This window comes from Mobula birostris, chromosome 18 (assembly GCF_030028105.1).
Source record: "Mobula birostris isolate sMobBir1 chromosome 18, sMobBir1.hap1, whole genome shotgun sequence".
NCBI lineage: Eukaryota > Metazoa > Chordata > Chondrichthyes > Myliobatiformes > Myliobatidae > Mobula > Mobula birostris.
In genome coordinates, this window is record NC_092387.1 from 53,569,341 (window position 1) to 53,584,534 (window position 15,194).

At 39.5% G+C, this 15,194-nt stretch overlaps 1 protein-coding gene across 1 annotated transcript in view; it reads left to right on the forward strand.

The window, feature by feature from the left end:
- Positions 1-15,194, forward strand: part of lrmda (leucine rich melanocyte differentiation associated) — a 1,122,127-nt gene that overhangs the window by 259,419 nt on the left and 847,514 nt on the right. The gene's annotated exons all lie outside the window — the stretch shown is intronic.

Consider the following 15,194-nt stretch of genomic DNA (forward strand, 5'->3'; position numbering starts at 1 on the left):
GGACAGAAAAGGAATGGAGGGTTATAGACTTGAGTGCAGGTGGGTGGGACCAGGTGAGAGTAAGCATTCGGCATGGACTAGAAGGGCTGAGATGGCCTGTTTCCGTGCTGTAATTGTTATATGGTTATATGAAAATTTTGCCTGATGAACTTTTTGGAATTCTTTGAAGACATTACAAGTAGGATGGATAAAGGGGATGTAGTGGATGTTACATATTTGGATTTTCAGAAGGCCTTTGACAAGGTGCCAACCATAAGGCTGCTTACCAAGTTAAGAGCCCATGGTATTACAGGAAAGTTACTAACATGGTTAGAGCATTGGCTGATTGGTAGGAGGTAGCAAGTGGGAATAAAAGGATCCTTTTCTGGTTGGCTGTCAGTGACTAGTAGCGTTCCACAGGGGTCGATGTTGGGACCACTGCTTTTTATGCCGTATATCAATGATTTAGATGATGGAATAGATGGCTTTGTTGCTAGTTTTGCAGATGAAATGAAAATTGGTGGAGGGACAGGTAGCATTGAAGAAATAGTGGGCTGCAGAAGGACTTAGGTTTGGAGAATGGGCGAGAACGTGGTAAATGAAATACAATGTTGGAAAATGGATGGTCATGCACTTTGGTAGAAGAAACAAAAGTGCAGACTATTTTCTAAATGGGGAGAAAATCCAAAAATCTGAGATGTAAGGGGATTTGGGAGTCCTTGTGCAGAACACCCTAAATGTTAACTCGCAGGTAGAATCGGTGGTGAGGAAGGCAAATGCAATGTTGGCATTCATCTCAAGAAGTCTAGAATACAAGGGGCGGGGTGTGATGCTGAAGCTTTATAAGGCACTGGTGAGGCCTCGCCTTGAGTATTGTGAACAGTTCTGGGCTCCTCATCTAAGAAAAGATGTGCTGGCATTGGAGAGGGTCCAGTGGAGGTTCACAAAGATGATTCCAGGAATGAAAGGGTTGTCATATGAGGAACATTTGGTAGCTCCAGGTCTGTACTCACTGGAATTTAGAAAGATGAGGGAGGATTTCATTGAAACCTTTCAAATGTTGAAAGGCCTAGACATAGTAGATGTGGAAAGGATGTTTCCCGTGGTGGGGGCGTCTAGGACAAGAGGGCACAGCCTCAGGATAGAGAGGCGTCCATTAAAAACAGAGATGCAGAGATATTTCTTTAGTCAGAGGGTGGTGAATTTGTGGAATTTATTACCACAGGTAGCTGTGGAGGCTCGGTTGTTGGGTGTGTTTAAGGCAGTGATTGATAGGTTCTTGATTGGACATGGCATCAAACCCTATGGGGAGAAAGCTAGGTAGTGGGGCTGAGGAGGAACAAAAAAGGATCAGCCATGATTAAATGGTGGAGCAGACCCGATGGGCCAAATGGCCTAATTCTACTCCTATGCCGTATGGTCTTATAAAGACAGTTACATTCCCCCAACAGTATGGCTAATTAATACCGCCACCCACTAATTCACCCTAACACACCTCCAGCACCACTACTTTATCATTTCCTGTCAGAATCACCTTATGTACAGACACTCCTGTACCTAGTGTCACTTTATGGACATACAATCAATCTACGTATGTATTTAAGCTATCTTATGTATTTATATTTATTGCATTTTTATTATTATTGTGCTTTTTTTAATCTTATTATGTTCTTTTGCATCAGATCTGGAGTAATAATTGTTTCATTCTCTTTAATACTTTGTACTGGAAATGACATTAAACGATCTTGAATCTTGAATCTCTTTTGCTTTGTGTTCCTAAATGTGTTCGCAATGCTTGGTATTGGTACTTTTCCACTCTGTGCAGGTTTTGAGCAATTTAATGCTTTGTATGCTTCATTAATTTGCAACTTTATAGTGCAATTGTTTCCAGGCATTACATCTTCGTAAATAAAATTATGGATGACTAGTCTACTCATTGTATTATAATGTATAATTATAATGTCTAAAGACATCCTTAGAAGTAACTGATTATGTTCATAGCTTCTAAAGATATTTTGAAAAAAAGTGATTTATTATAAAATAAACCTGGATAAAAATTGGAATTACAGACTACTCAAATGCTAAGCTGCAGCTGAACTGTGTTTTTTTTTTAACAACACTTGCATTGACAGCGATCATTGCTTTGTGGATGGCAATTGTAGTTGACCCTTTCGAACCTTGGTGTTTTCATTCTTGTGATTGTTATGGAATGACCTTTGTCAAGCTTGCTCTAAACATGGTCTTTTCTTGTCAAACATTAAATGGGTGGAGGTAAGTGGAGATGTCACAGGAATGGGTAGAGCAGAGCTTTTGGTAATGGGATTTATTGTGTTTGCATACAGTACCATATGTGAAGTATGCACGTTGAAGCAATTCAAATAGTACTCCATCTTCTTTTATGTTTTAGTTGTAAGGGGTATTTGTGACAGCATTATTTCCTGATGTGACAAGTTTTCTTTAAATTGTCGCTCTATTTAATTAGTAGAATTTTTGATATGTTCAATATTATTTTAGCTTTATCACTCTGTCTTTTATTTCCATGAAAGGCAGAGATATCGAGTGCAGTGATAATAACCATGACCCTTTTTCGAAGAAAAGCAGAATAACGTTTGACAGCTAGTTTGTGTCCATGGTGAAATGATGACGTGAACTAGAAATTAGCCAACTTTCTCTGGTATTCCAAAGTTCGGTAATAAATCTGGATACGATATGATTGAAATATTATCTGCTTTTGCATAGAGACTAGTGGTTAATGTATTTGTGTAAAATTCCATTCACAAGATGGAATAATTCATTAATGCACACTCATTCAAGATTCAAGATTGTTTAGTGCCATTCTTCAGTGTAAAGGAGAATGAAATGTTTGTTACTCCAGATTTGAAGCAGCATAAAAATAACCCAGTAAGCATGAAGAGCCCAATAAAAAGCACAGCAAATATAAATACATAAGATTAGTCAGTGGCCACTTTATTTGGTACAGGTGTGGAACCCGGTGTGGTCTTCTGCTGCTGTAGCCCAACAACTTTAAGTGTCAACATTTTGTGTGTTTAGAGATGCTCTTCTGCACACCATTGGTCTAACCTGTGGTTATCTGAGTTACTGTCACCTTCCTGCCAGTTTGAACCAGTCTGGCCATCCTCCTCTGACCTCTCTCATTAACAAGGCATTTTTGCCCACAGAACTGCCACTCACTGGATGTCTTTTAGTTTTTCACACCATTTTCTGTAAGCTGCAGAGACTGTTGTGCATGAAAATCCCAGGAGATCAGTGGTTTCTGAGATATTCAAACCACCCTTTCTGACACCAACAATCATTCCATGATCAAAGTCACTTGGATCACATTTCTTCCCTACCTTAAAGTTGAATAACTTGACCACGTCTGCATGCTTTTATGCATCCCTTTGGTCCGGTGAACTACTAGCATTACAGAATGGATGAGTTTGAATTTCCTTAAGGAAAAAACTCAAGTTTTGGTCATTGATAACAATAAAAAAGTGTGAATCCTAGAAATAAACTTCATGATCTGGCCTTACAAATCAAACCAGAAGTAAAGAATTTTGGCATTATTATTAACTCTGAGCTAAATTTCAAATCATATATTAATCATATTATTAAGACTGCATTCTTTCATTTAAGGAAAATTCTAAGTGTTTGATTTCTTATATCTCAAGATTTAAAAAAATGGATACATATTGTTGTTTTTAGCCACTTAGGTTGCTGTCATGCACGCTTTTCAGCGCTGCTTAAGAAAGATATAAATTGTCTGCAGCTTGTTCGAAATGCAGCAGCAAGAATCTTAACCAAAAAAAAAGAAAGTCTAGCACATTTCACCAGTTTTGGCATCATTCCATTAGCTACTTGTGTCCTTTAGGATCAATTCCTTAATAATTACTCTTAATTGTATGTAATTCATTGTATAATCTAGCTTCTCCAAATATTTAGCAGAGTCTATTCCCGTACATCCACAGTTGTAATCTTAGATCTGTGAGTTCTGGTTTGCTTAGCATTCCTAGAGCCAAGCTTATAAGAACTAGTGATGCGAGCTTCTGCTCTTCTGCACCAAAAACATGGAATACTCTGGATATGCCAGGCTAGTACTGTAGGATCTCTCAAAACACTTCTAAAAACCTATTTTTTTAATTTGGCCTACTATAGGATTACTTAATGCCAGTCAATGTTGATTACATTTATAGAATTTGGTATATTTGATTGCATTTTATTCCATATGATGTTTGTCTTCAAAGTTCAAAGTAAATTTATTAACCAAGTACATATATATCACCATTTAGAACCTGGAGAGAATCACTTTTTGCAGGCATACTCAATAAGTCTGTAATAGAATAATAAACATAACCGAATTAATGAAAGATGCACTAACTTGGACGTTCAACCAATGTGCAAAAGACAACAAACTGTGAAAATACAAAAAGAAAGAAATAATAATAATAAACGAATAAGCAATAAATATTGAGAACGTGAAGGGTCCTAGAAAGTGAGTCCATAGGTTATGGGAACATTTCAATGATGGGGCAAGTGAAGTTGGGAGAAGTAATCAAGAGCCTGATGGTTGAGGGGTATTAGTTGTTCCTGAACCTGGTGGTGTGAGTCCTGAGGCTCCTGCGCCTTCTTCCTGATGGCAGCAGTGAGAAGAAAGCATGACCTGGGTGGTTGGGGTTCCTGATGAAAAATTCTGCTCTCTTGCATCAATACTTCATGTAGATGTGTTCAACGGTGGGGAGGGCTTTACCTGTGATGGACCAGGATGTATCCACTACTTTTTGTAGGATTTTCCATTCAAGGGCTTTGGTATTTCCATACCAGGCCATGATGCAGTCAGTTAATATACTCTCCAGCACACATCTATAGAATTTTGTCAAAGTTTTGGATACCACGCCGAACCTTTGCAAGCTCCTCAGGAAGTAGAGGCACCGCTGTGCTTTCTTCATAAATGCGCTTACATGCTGGGCCCAGGACAGGACAGGTCTTCTGAAGTGATAACTCTGAGGAATTTAAAGTTGATGACCCTCTGAACCCCTGATCCTCCAGTAAGGACTGACTGGCTCATGGATCTCTTGTTTCGTCCTTCTGAAGTCAATAATCAGCTCCATGCTCATGCTCACATTGAGTAAGAGGTTGTTGTTATGGCACCACTCAGCCAGATTTTCAATCTTCCTGCATGCTGATTCGTGAGCAGCTTGCTTGTCCCTAAGTTTGATACACTATTTGTGTTCAATTCAATAAATCAGAGAGCAGGATATCATTATTATTTTCTCCTTTTCTTTTGTATTTACACAGTTGCAGTTGTCTTCTGCACATTGGTTGTTTGTCCATCCAGATGGATCTCCCCCTCCCGCTCCCACTTTCAAATCTCTTACTAACTTTTCCTTCAGTTAGTCCTGACGAAGGGTCTCGGCCTGAAACGTCGACTGTACCTCTTCCTAGAGATGCTGCCTGGCCTGCTGCATTCACCAGCAACTTTGATGTGTGTTGAGTGTGGACTTTCATTGATCCTGTTGTGTTCCTTGTGAATGCCTACAAGAAAATAAATCTCAGTGCTGTATATAGTAACATCTACTTTAGGTACTTTGATAATAAATTGGCTTTGAACTTTGATTATGGATAGGCTGGTACCAGTTACGCATTGGGCAGTTTTAACTACCTGATGAAGACCCTTCCTGTCCATTACAGTGCACTTTCCGTACCACATGGGACCAGAACGTGTAATATTTTGCATAGATTTGGATTCTATATCTCAGTGGGCAAGCGCTGAAAGGCTATTTTGTTTGAGTTCAAGAAGGATAGGAATGTTCTTCCAGGATTACATAAATAGTATAACGTATTAGAAAACTTTGATTCTCCCTGTCTGGTCGCCTCATTATAGGAAGGATATATCTGGTTGCCTCATTATAGGAAGGCTATAGAAGCTTTAGAGAGAGTACAGAGGAGATTTGCTAGGATGCCGCCCCAGATTAGAGGTCATGACTTATGAGGACAGGTTGAGTGGGCGAGGGCTTTTCTGTTTGGAGTGAAGGAAAATGAGAGGTGACTTTAAAGGTATACAAAATGATAGAAGGCATAGATCGAGTGGATAGCCAGCAACTTTTTTATCCCCAGGGTGGAAATGGCTAATACCAGAGGGCATAAATTTAAGGTGATTGGAGGAAAATATATGGGCATATCAGAGGTAGGTTTTTTACACAGTGGTGAGTGCATGTAATATGCTCCTAAGTGTGATGGTCGAGGCAGATACAGAGGAAGATATATGAGGGAAATTTAAGAAACTTTTAGATAGGCATATTAATAATAGAAAAATGGAGGGCTATATAGGAGGGAAGAGTTAGATTTATCATACAGTAGGTTAAAAGGTTGCCACAACATCCTGGGCCAAAGGGCCTGTACTATGCTGTTATGCTGTATGTTCTGTCTACATAGTCCCACCACACCATTTTGTGCCTGTCTTTACTAAACAGCTGGATCTCCAGGCCAGATTTGTAAACAAGCTTCAGCAGATTACTTGTTAATGAGGACTGAACACCAAAATAGACAAGTCTCTGTACTCAATCTGACCATTTTGAAGGCCTTTCAAAAGTTGCAGTGTGAGATACCTTGCAAAACAAGAAATTACATTACCATTGGTAGTGAACCTTGTAGACTTTTGAGTTCCCTCTCTCATGGCTTGACTGGGCTATTGCTAAAATTGAGTATGAAAAAGCGGCAATTAAAATAATGCATACTTTTGCTTTGTCTGCAGTAAAAATGCATTATAATTAAACAACAAGGACATACAGAGTTCTGTGCATATTGATAACAAATATTTATGTAAACAATTCTCATAAACACATTTAAAAGCATTTAACTGATTGAATTTAATGCCAAGTAAATTATTTTTTAAAAAATTGATAATTAAACATACCAGCATATTCATTTAATGAAGATACTCATTTGAATAAAATTTTCATGAGCCTACTACTGCAATGGTTTTGTTTGTATGAAGCTGTTTTGTTGAAAGTAAATCGAATTAACAGGGCAGTAATTTAACAATGGAGTTTTTACATGTCACAGTTTGAATTTTATTTTTTTGTGTGATACTTTGAGGGGTGGGGGAACCTTTACTGCATCCTCTCTAAGATTCTATCTGTAGGTGAAAGTAGATTGGGAACGTCTGGTTAGGGATAGATACACATCTGACTTGTGAGAGTCTGTTAAACACCAGCTGGTTAGAGTTCAGGACCAGCATGTTCTTGTCATAGTGCTACAGAATGGAAAGAGGCCCTTCGGCCCGATTTGTCTATGCTGACTCTAGCCAGATGAGCTCTTTCCACTTTCTTGTGTTTGGCCCAAAGCTGCCTAGTTGTCTCCTCTTATGTTAGAAACCTTTCAAATGTTGCTGATGTGCCCACCGCAGCCACCATTTTTGCACTCATTTCTAATATGTAACACTCATTGTATGACAAAGTTGTCCATGATGTCCCTTTTAAATCTCTCCCCTTTAACATTCAACCTACGCCCTCTTGTTTTTAGCATGCCCTCTCTGAGAAAAAGAACTATATGGTTTCACCCTGTCTCTAGCCCTCGTGATCTTATATACTTATGTCAGGTCATCTCCTCAATCTCATACATTCCAGAGGGGTAAAGTGTAAGTCAATCCAACACACACAGCTTGCTGGTAAAAGTCAGCAAGTCTGCCAGCATCTATGGAGGGAAATAAGCAGTCAATGTTTCGGACCAAAATTCTTAATGTGGATCATTCTCCAAGGGACTGGTAGTGTCGATTCCATGATTGGGAGGGTGGCAGAGGAGCAGATTGCTGGTTCTTTAACAGAGATTTTTATATCTTCTTTAGCTCCAGGTGAGATGCCAGGAGACTGGAAAATAGCCAATGCTGTTCCTTAATTTAGGGAGGGCAGCAGGGACAATCCAGCAAACTGTAGGCTGGTGACCCTTATATCAGTGGTATTGAATTGGAATCAGGTTTATTACTGCTAACATCTGTCATGAAGTCTGTTGTTTTAAAAATTGCTACAAGTTACAAAAGAAATAAATAGAACAAAAGACAAATATCTAGTTAAAGTTTATGAACTGTTCAGAAATCTAATGGCGATGAATATTCTCAAAGCTTTGAGTAGGGGTGTTCAGGCTCCTATATCTCCTTCCCAGTGATGGTAACACAAAGAAGGGATGTTCTGGATGCTGAGGGTCTTTAATGCTGGATGCTGCCTTCTTGAGGCATCGCCTCTTGGAGATGTCCTTGAAGAGTGGAGCATTGTGCCCATGGAGCTGGCTAAGTCTACAGCCCTCTGCAGCTTCTTGCAGTACTGTGCATTGGAGGCTCCATGCCAGGCTGCGAAGTAAAGTTCTTGGAGGCAAATCTTCAGGACAATATTAACCTGCATTCGGTAAAGCGTAGAGTTACTAGCAATGGTCAGCATGGTTTTGAAAGGGGAAAGTCCTGTCTCACAAACATGGCTGATTTTTTTCAAGAAGGTCAGAGATTCCCAAAAATTTGTCAGATGTTACACATTTTAGTGGTTTTCAGAATCCTTAAACCTTTTCTTCTGGCTGCTTATTAGTCTCTTCCCATGGTAGAGTTTGTCATAGAGTGGCCATTTTGAGACTCTAGTGTCATTTATGAAAATGATATGATCTGCCCATTGGACCCAATTGAATATGGTGAGGGTTCTCTTATGGTGGAGATGTTGGGTGGGAGGTGATGTCAATATTGTTGCAACTACAACTGTCAGCGGATTGGAAAGACTTCCAAAATGATCTTGTTGCTGGTTCACTGCTTGAGATGCCTACTCTAGTTTGTCCCTGTGTCACAACCATACAGAAAGGCAGGGATCACTACTGTGTTGTTGACTGTAAGCTTTGTTGAGACAAAAGACACTGCAGACTCTGGAATCTGGAGCAATAAACAACTTAGTGGGTCGGGCAGCATCTGTGGAGAAAAGTGGATGATTGATGTTTCAGGTCTGCACCCTTTACCTGGATTGGTCTGAATGAAATGTCTCAATCTGAAGCATCAAATGTCCATTTCTCTCTATAGATATTGCCTGACCCACTGAGTTCCCCAGCATCTTGTTTGTGACTGTAAGCTTGGTCTTGGATAAGAGATAGCATTTTTCAAGGACTGTTTTCCTCAGATGTCCAAGGATGTGCTGGAACATTGATGGCAATGGTAAATTTCTTGGCACTACGTCTTATGAGTCTCATCATGGACTGTAATTATCAGAAGGCAATTTTGTACAGGGGCACATGTTGGTAATTGCAAGACACATCTTCCTCATGCTTCAGTTAATAATGACTTGGAGAGTGGGTTCAGAGAGTGGATTCCAAACATCCACATACTCAAGAATCTAGTGCCTTATAGTTTGACAGCTGAATTGCAGAATAAAAATGCATTTGGCAAATATATTATGGAATTTTGCTACAATAAATTATTAATCCATTGACAACTTTGTATTTCATCAGATGGTGCATTTGGTATTTGCACCTGTAATCTGGTGTAATCTGTTCTAATGCTTCACAGCGAGGAAGTGTTAGTTATGTAAAAAGCAGTGTATTGTGAAGTTGATTGTTAGAGAGAGGTGACTGGAACTGAAGATGGTTGTTGCCTATTTGACTATTCTCACTGAATCTGGCAACTAGAGAAATCCGAAACACAAGAGTTTCTGTAGATGCTGGAGATCTAGAATAACACACAAAGTGCTGGAGAACCTCGGCAGGTCAGGCCTCATCTTTGGAAGGGAATAAACAGTCAACGATTTTGGCTGAGATCCTTCAACACAATTGGGGAAATCTCGCTTCAGCTGCATTTGAACTTCCATTCTGACTTTACATTTTGTCACAAGAACTCATTCTTGCATGGTTACTGGTGCAATAATCACATCGGTGACTGAATTTAGAACAGTTATTTTTGTAGACTTCACTGAATTGTTTCCACAATATTAATTAAGGTGTTCCAAATCACTCTTTGTGGACCCATGTCTACCCTTACTTGAAAGCAGTCCCTCAGTTCCTGCTGTTAATTTGAGAGTAAAATTTGTCAGGATCAATAATTAACTTTATTTGCCATATACAGTACATTTACATGTATTGTATTAGGAATTTCCTGTGGTTTGTTGGTATAACATGCCACAAAAACAGCATTCAACTATGGTCTTATAAGGGTATGGGGAGAAGGCAGGGGAATGGGGAATCTGGATCAGCTCCTGATTGAATGGCAGAGCACTTGATGGGCTGAATGGCCTACTCCTGCTCCTATATCTTATGGTATAACAACTATAAAGAATAAATAATTATATAAAAATAAAGTTAGAGGTTGGAATAAATGTGAAAAAATACAAAACTACCAGCATTTGTTTATGATGTAAACAGCATTGTAAAAAGTTCTTTAAAATGTTTACAGTGCCGTGACTGAGGTAATAGATAGAAGGCTTGGGAGGCTGACTAGAATGATTGTTCAGAATAACTGCCTTGGGCAAGGTGGCATGATTTTTTTTTGTTTCAGGAGCCCTAAGGCACTTTCTAGAAAGAAGCTATTGGAAAAAGTAGCTTGCAAGGTGGGCAGTGTCTGCCATGATTTTTCCTGCCCCCCTTCTTTGTCTTGGACACATAGAAGTCCTGATGTGATGGTAGACTGCAGCTAATTTTATTTTATGTACTATATGTGGTAAATCTCCTACTAACTCTTCCTTCAGTTAGTCCTGCTGAAGGGTCTCGGCCTGAAACGTCGACTGTACCTCTTCCTAGAGATGCTGCCTGCCCTGCTGCGTTCACCAGCAACTTTGATGTGTGTTGCTTGAATTTCCAGCATCTGCAGAATTCCTGTTGTATGTGGTAATATGTACTGTTTTGTACCTTGGTCGCAGAACAACATTACTTCATTTAGCTGTATGCATGTGATTGGTTAAATAATAAACTTGAATAATAATGGCTTCTGCTGTCCTGACAGTTGACTGTAGTTTTCATTTATTATGAGAGAATGCCACACCAAATCAGATAGAAATGGCTGCTCTGAGGATGCTCTCTATGATCGTCTAGAATTGAACTGGTCAAAAAGAATTCCTCCAGTATTTTGTGTGTGTTGCTCTAGAATTGCACCAGGATATTCCGGGGAAGATGGAGTCTTACCAACTGCCGCAAGAGGACTGAATTTTCTGGACTGTGCATAGTGGTTGCTCTGGTTTCGACTTTGAACCTGGGCTGTCAACTTGTATTGGACCCTGGCAAGTGACACACTGCTACTGTTCCAAGGATGCCTAGGATGATTTGCGTGCAAATACAACCTAATAAATAGCTTGTACAAGGAGAGTAATGCTGTTCATTTGAAGTACTTGATCAGACAAGTATGCATAAAAGTACAAAATTGTTGAGGAGAAGCCACAGTATATTAAAAAAAGTCCTCATAATAAAGAATTATAAAACATTTATATTTAATAATAGCCCAAAGGCTTAAAGTGCACAGATTTTTGAATTAACCAGATGGTGTTATTAAATGGTAGGTCAACCCAGGGAGAAATGCATTCCTATGATGCCTGTTAATTGTAGCTCTTCACCTAAGTGAAGGCCGGCTGGTGGCGCAGTGAGATCAGCGCCGGACTCCGGAGAGAAGGTTCCCGAGTTCGAATCCACGTCGGGCCACCCCCGAGCACGCTTTCCATCTGTGCCAGGTTGAGTGTCGAGCTAGCCACTTGGCCTCGTAGAGAATACAAGGGTCAAGTCAGGAACATTCATAACGTGACCTGGTTAATCCTGACACCACGTGCCAGACGAGAATGGCTGAATGTCTGGTACGACACGCTTAAAAAAAACCTAAGTGAAAAAATAATTTGGAAGTATCTTGAAGATGAGGTAGCACCTTAGGAGAAAAACAAAGTTGGCGTCAACTGTGTCATATTTTCTGGCTGTAATGCTCATAAAACTATTAATGTACAACATTTATAAACTGACAGTAACTTGAGGATATACACTCATTTGTACCCGCAGAATATGCTGTCAGTGCTGAGGAAATTGGTTCGTTCAAGACAAACATAAGGGATTTATGGGTGATTCTTGTCAGAAATCTTGAATAATATTGTATAAGCTCTGAGATTTTAATAAACCATAATTACAGCTTTGTAAACTCTTACTCACAAAAAAACTATATAAATTTATTGTGAGCTGTTACCCTCTCAAATAAATAATGGATTTGAAAAATGTAGAACTAAATAGTATTTATTTATGATTCTTAGCCTTCTATGCTAATTTTATGTGTACATTTAAATCTTCATTTCAAGTATATCAGATATTGAAAATCTCAAATGAAAATAAAAAAGATGTAGATGCTGCAAATCTGAAATAAAACATAACAATACGCAGCAGGCCAGTCAGCATCTGTGGAGAGAAACAGATTTAACATTTCAGATCTGGAAACTTTTGTCAGAACTGGGAAAGAGTTAGAAGTGCTAAACTGCTTTGAAGTTCATTGATCTGAAACGTTAGCCTTACTACCGTCTCTACTCACACTACCTGACTTGCTGAATATTTACCGTGCTTGCTAACACACACTAAAATGCTAGAGGAACTCAGCAGGTCAAATAGCATCCATGGAGACGAATAAAGAGTTGATATTCGGGCGGAAGTGAAGGGCAAATGGGCCAAAAGGTCTAATTCTGCTCCTGTGTTTTATGGTCTTATGGTCATGTCACATACAAGGACATTAATTACTGGTTGCTGCAACCTCGGATTATATAGCTTATTTGGTACAACACCTTACATCTCCAGAATGTCCACTGAGGCAGATGCTGCCTTGAACAATGGAACTCTGTGTGGTAAAGATTCATACTGGAAAATTTTGTGTGCTGTGAATAGAACCTATTTGAAGAGGAGTTGAAATAAGCTAAATAATTTCACAAACAAATTTTTACAAGGATGTTGCTGGGACCTGAGCATCTGGGTTTATAGGGAATAGGTTAGGACTTTATTCCTTACAGCATAGGAGAATGAAGAGAAATTTGATAGAGGTACACAAAACTGAGGGTATAGATAGGGGAAAATGTAAGCAGAGGCATTTTCCACCGAGGTTGAGTAAGACTTGAGAATGTCAAGGGTTAAAAGTGAACGATGAAATGTTTAACAGGAATATGAGGGGGAAATTCTTCACTCAGAACATGGTGCAAGTGTGGAAAGAACTGCCAGTAAAAGTGATGGATGTGGGCTGGATTGCAACATTTAAGAGAAGTTTGGATAAGTATATGGTTAGGAGGGGTATGGAGGGCTCTGATCCAGGTGTGGAATGGTGGGAATAGGTAGGATACCAGTTCAGTACAGACTAGGTGGGCTGAAGGGACTGTTTCTGTGCTGTAATACTCAATGACTCTGATTCTAAATAGGTAAAATTTACACTTAAACTGACTTGATACTAGTTCCTTGAAATAGAAAGGCCAGGCAATAATGTACTCAACCCATTTCACATTTATGAGCAATTTTTAAGTCCTAATATAATAGACCAATAAAAATAATTGACTATATAAATTATTACAGAACCATAACTGAAATACACAATTATTCATTGTAACACACATTAGCCTGATGAGTCTCCACTAGATGTGGCATGGGTGCATTGTGCTGATATCCCATGTGATTTGCATTCTCAACTGCAGGGTAATGCTGTCAAAAGTTAGTTCTGATCAGTTCAATATGTGCACTAAGTGAAGAGAATGTACTTATTTCTTGCATGCATTTAAAGTAATTGAGTTTGGCATGGGTGCACCATTGTTCATCATAAGAAAACCATGGGCATGCAGCCTCACTGGAATATTTAGATTTCTAAAGAATGCCTCTTGTTTATTCATAAACACAAGAGATTCTGCAGATGCTGGAAATCTTGAGCACACAAAACACTGGAGCAACTCAGCAAGTGAGGCAGCATCAATGGAGAGGAATAAGTGGTCAATATTTCAGGCCAAGATCCTACATCAGAGCTCCTTTCTGATTTGCAGGCATCCTTGTTTTTGTCACAACTCTGTTCTATTTTCATCACCAGTTCTAAGCCAATCTGCATTATTCTTTGTACATTTCTCCAGCATCTCAAATAACCTGACCACTTGCTGCAAATCAATTTTCAGTTCTAGGTGCAATTGTTTCATATTTATTTAATCAAATGCACGACTAGGTGCACCATTTTTGTTCAACAAGACACCATCATTCTCTTTGTCCGCTCTTCTCAGCCTGAAACTTGGACTGTTTATACACCTCCACAGATGCTGCCTGACCTACTGAGTTCCTCCAGCATCTTGGGCATGCTACTCTGGATTCCCAGCATCTGCAGAACTTCTTGTGCAGTTGTTTATTAATTTTTTAAAAGATTTTTATTTCTTCGTAACAATAAAGTGGAAAGGAGAACAAAATAGTTGCTCTCCAGATCTGATGCAGCACAAAAAACTCACAAAAGATAAATAACACAATAATAATAAAAAACAGCAAATATAAATACATAAGATAGCTTAAATACATAATTGATCGTATATCCATAATGTGCTGTTTGCAATAGGAGTTTCTCTACATAAGATGACTGACAAGAAATAATAAAGTAATGGTGGTTTGGGGCATGGAAGGGTTGGTTAGTGGGTGGAGGTGTTGATCAGCCTTACTGTTTGGGGAAAGTAACTTTTTTTGAGTCTGGTAGTCCAGATGTGGATGCTATGTAGCCTCCACCCTAATGGGAGTGCGACAAACAGTCCATGAGCAAGTTGGGTGGGATCCTTCATGATGTTACTTGCCCTTTTCTGGCACCTTTCTATACATATGACCTTGATGGTGGGTCGGCTGGTGCCAGTGATGCATTTGACAGCTTTGACCAGCCGTTGTAGAGTTTTCCTCTCCACTGCAGTGCAGTTTCCATACCATGCAGTGATGCAGCTTGTTAGGATGCTCCCTACTGTGCATCTGTAGAATAACTTGAGTATAGGTGTGCACAGTCTAGCTCTCTTCAGCCGCCGCAGAAAATAGAGGCTTTGGTGAGCTTTCCGAATTGTGTAGGATGTGTTCTGGGACCATAAGAGGTTGTGTGAGATGTGCACTCCCTGAGGTTTGAAACTGCTCACATTTTCCACTGCTGTGCTGCCAAAGTGGGTGTGAATAGTGCGAGTTTTCCTGAAGTTGATAACCATGTCTTTTGACATTAAGGAAGAGGTTTTCTGCCTGGCACTAGACCGCAAGCTCTTCCATCTCCT